Below are 4,525 nucleotides of genomic sequence, written 5' to 3'. Positions count from 1 at the left end.
TGGTCTATGCTCGGGATTTGTAGTTGCAGATCTTGGAATTGGATGTTGGATAAATCGATTGTTTTGGTGAAAGTCTTAATTATCTGTTTGGGAGGAAAATTTTTGAAAATGCTGTATTTGATATTCCACTGACTGAATCAGCAGCGAAGAATGGCACAATAGTTGAATAGTTTTCTATAATTTTCCCATGCAACAATTTTCGATGTATTCACAAATTTTCCTTGTTTAAGGAGATCGATTCAGCTTATCATAGATACACTATGCTGTTTTGCATCTTCCGTTTGCTGGTTAGATGTCATGTTGTAGTGCTTTTTCAAGACTTCGTTCGAACGTATATTGAATATACATCCTCAAATTTATCTTTGATTAGATATGTACTATTCCTGGGGGACACTGCCAAAGTTAGGCTTCAGCTCAAAAGCAAGCTGTAGCTGGTGACCGATAAACTTACCCTAAATATAAGGGCAATGCTGGGAACAGTTGGAACCATTGCCAGGGAAGAGGGTCTTTCAGCGCTCTGGAAGGGAATTGTGCCAGGGTTACACCGTCATGTTTGTATGGAGGTTTAAGAAGTTGGGTTATACGAGCCTGTGAGTATTGACTGTGTCTCAAAGATGTTTATTTATTTGAGTTCATATATCTACTTTTAACGTATGCAATCTGATTGTTTGAATTATTGGGATATTTAACAGGTTAAGAATTTGTATGTGGGGAAAGACCATGTTGGAGATGCTCCATTGGTGAAAAAAATTCTCGCTGCATTAACAATTGGTAAATCCAATTAATTTCTCCTAAAGCTCTCAATACATAATGCGTAATCATGATACTGAAACCTGTTTGATTTTCTTTATCAACAGGTGCTGCTAGCATTGCAGTGGCAAATCCTACCGATCTTGTCAAGTTAGACTTCAAGCAGAAGGAAAATGCCTCCTGGCGTGCCAAGGCGCTACACTGGATCATTGAAGCTTATTCAACAATTGTGAAACAGGTATTTCCTTTAACCTTCTATGATTTGTGAATGATAAAGCTGATTTTTGTCCTTTCTATGATCCAAACTCATAATTAGTCTTGTTAATCTCTATAAAACAATCAGGAGGGAGTCAGAGCACTTGGGACTGGCATTGGCCCAATGTCGCAAGAAATGCTATCATTATGCTGCTGAGCTAGCCAGCTATGATCAAGTGAAAGAGGTAATGTAAAAGATACTAAACTGCGTTTTTGAGTTAAATTTGCTATTACTCCAATTTCATTTATTTTAATAGCCTGTTTTTTTTCCTTCTACTGCAGACCATTTTGAAAATTCCAGGCTTCACCGATAAAGTTGTTACACATCTTCTTCTGGTCTTGGGCGGGTTTTTTTGCAGTCTGTATTGGCTCCCCAGTTGACGTGGTATTTATCAGTGTTATTTACTTGTGAATATCAATGTTGATTGTGCACTTTTATTGTCTCATCATGTTATCTTAGTGTGTTAACTATATGTACTACATTCAGTTGCTTGGTGAGCTTCTAAACTATGCAGTTTTGCCTTTTCCCTAATCAATTTTTCGAATTTCTTCTTCAGGTGAAGTCAAGAATGACGGGAGATCCTAGTTACAAAGCACCATTGATTGTTTCGTCAAAACATTAAAAAATGATGTATGGTTTTTTCTGATTATTACTTTCCCTTTTCTTATTTAAGCATTAATTGTAAAAACAAATACTTCACAGAACTTGATCATATCAAATTGATAAGAGGTGGGTGCTTGGAGTATTATCTGCAACCATTGCAAATTGAACTAACACGATTTGAACTTTCAGTTTCATGGCATCTTTAAACATTCTCATTTCTCACGCCTGCCTTTATGCTAACATAAAACTGTTCACTTTCATTTCTACGTTACATAATATGCTTTTTTTCTTTGCATAACTCTCTGTTGTGGAAGTGGTGAAGGAATTCTCCAATAACTATGTTGCTAATTGGAGAAATATTGAAATCGGTATGTCATTTGATTGGTTTGCAGGGACCGTAGCCTTTTATAAGGGATTCATACCAAAATTTCGGACGGCTAGGATCTTGGAATGTGATCATGTTTTTAACTCTAGAACAGGTATGACTTGAGTACTTGTGATAAGATCCAAATTTGGATCAAAATAAAATAACAATTTTTAATTTAATCAAAACCAAACATGAGTCCAACTGTTGTTATGAACGTACCCAAGCATTGATAGTGCACATTTTAGTGTTAATTGACTATGTTCTTTGTTCTAACATAATTCTCACAATTAACCTACAAATTTTGCTGTTTAATTCCTATGTTTTTTGTTTTGACGCAGACTAAAAAGTTTGTCAAAAGCTTGAATCGGCCTAAGCTCAACTAAGCAAGAGTAGAAATTTATGAGAATGGTCTCGGTGTGTGGTGCTAACAGAAATCTCAGGAAAATAAAACTTTTTCCAGTTAACGTGGTAAATATTTCTTAAATTCTCCTTTCTAAAACACATGAACGCTATTTTTTGGATTCTGAGATACATCAAAGGAATATTCCAGTTGAAATAAAATCTATCGAATAAATTCAGACGAAAGACCTTGGTAAACTCCTATATTTTTTGGGTATTGAGGTAGTCAAATCTAAAGATGATATGGTAATTCTCGGGGAAAATTGTTATGGATACTTTGAAGAAACAAGTTTGTAGAATGAAAAACCAGTTAATACTTTATGGATTCAAGTGTAAAATTCTACCTAATCAGGGGGAGCTTCTATATGAATTAGGATGTATAGGATTTAGTTGAAAGTTAAATATCTCACAGTCACATGTCCAAACATTTTTTTTTTCGGTTAGTGGGTGAAGTAGTTCTTAAATTCTCCTTTCTAAGAAACACATGAACGCTATTTTTTGGATTCTAAGATACATTAAAGGTTCTCCAGGAAAAATGTCTCATTTATGAAAATAAAGGACATACTCAGATAGTTGGATATCCTAACGCTGATTGGAAAACTCCCCATGGTTCGACGATTTACTCTGAGGTATTGTTTATTTGTTGAAGGAAACTAATATCCTATAAAAGAAAGAAACATAATGTAGTTGCAAGATCAAGTGCGAGGTAGAATCTAAGGTATGACACTAGTAACATGTGAGGTTGGTTGAATCAACTGCTCAAAGAACTTCAATTGAAAAAATAGACCATGACCCTTATTTGTGATAACCAAGTTCCATTACGTATGTTTTGAATCAGGTTTCATGAGAGGAACAAACCTGTCAGAGAGAAGATAGAATCAAACGACATTGTCACAAGTTTTGTCAACTCTAATGATCAATTGGTATGGTTTACAAAATTCCACGAGATCCTAAAACTAATTATATATGTGGCAAGCTTAGTGCATTTAGCTTATATGTTCAAATTTGAGGGGGGAGGTGGAGTGTTAATATTTGTATAGAGAATATTCCATTGAATATTTCTTAACCTATCTAGAATATAATAGAATATACCATTGCATATTCCTTATGTAATTAATATAATATACCGTATAATACAATCTTCGTAATGTTATTCAGACATATTGTATATTCAAATGTCCCTCAATCTCATATTTCAACAATTTGTCTATGAAATTGTGAAGTTCTCATGATTTGTTGGAGGATGTCTAAGGTAGTATGTTCTTTTTTTTTACTAATATTATTTTGAATTTACAATTAATATTTTTTTTCTTCCTTTGCAGATTTAAAACAATGCATGTGTGTAGTTTTTTCTTAAAATATGATGATGCTCATTATATGAATTTTTGTTGCTTTTAACTACTTCTCTTTTATAATTTGTATTAGTATAATACTACAAATATTTGTTTACAAAATCAGTGAATTTGTTTTCGTCTACGCGATTTCTTTGTGCTATCTACCTATGTCCACTAAATTATGGATTTTGAAACAATACCTAAGTGCATGTATAATAAAGCTATTCACTAAGAGATTGCACAACAATGTTTATAACATAACATTTTTTTTTTATGAATTCTACTTTGCAAGTTGTCTCGTAGACTATTTGTAAAAAAAAAAACTATAATTAATATAGATAATGCATTCATAGAAAGTAAATTTTGTTGGTATCATCCAAAGGTAACTATAAATACTATGTTTGGTTAGGTAGGACTTTCTATCTGTATGTTGTTCTTTTTCATTTTTCAAAGACTTCCCATAAAGGTCAATGTCACTCTTTTATGCTTATAACATCATGTGTTGTTATAATTTCGTCTTTTTGTTTACTCTAAAATGTTACTCTTTTATTTTCCAAAATTATTTTGAAGTGATAACTAACTTGTTCGTCCGAATCTTTGTAGGAAGGTATGTACGCTCTTGTCATGAATAGATTAAAATGAGTCTTGAGGTCATTATATGTAATGTTCTTCTATTGCTTCTTTTCATTTGGTTTTTACAATAAATGCAAGTGATTGTTTTGTTACAAGTAGTAAATACTGCACAAATCCATAACAAATATGAGCAGTTTCTCGCACTTTCTTTTTATATTATACTGATAAGGGTTGTATTGTGTT

General features: G+C 33.0%; 1 pseudogene; it reads left to right on the top strand.

Moving 5' to 3' along the window:
- Nucleotides 1-260: 260 nt before the first annotated feature.
- LOC127114835 (mitochondrial uncoupling protein 1-like) lies at nucleotides 261-2,359 on the top strand (annotated as a pseudogene).
- Nucleotides 2,360-4,525: the final 2,166 nt, after the last annotated feature.

The sequence above is a fragment of the Lathyrus oleraceus genome, unplaced genomic scaffold, assembly GCF_024323335.1.
Source record: "Lathyrus oleraceus cultivar Zhongwan6 unplaced genomic scaffold, CAAS_Psat_ZW6_1.0 chrUn0682, whole genome shotgun sequence".
NCBI lineage: Eukaryota > Viridiplantae > Streptophyta > Magnoliopsida > Fabales > Fabaceae > Lathyrus > Lathyrus oleraceus.
Note: the sequence above shows the minus strand (reverse complement) of the source record. Positions and strands in the feature narration are given on the sequence as shown.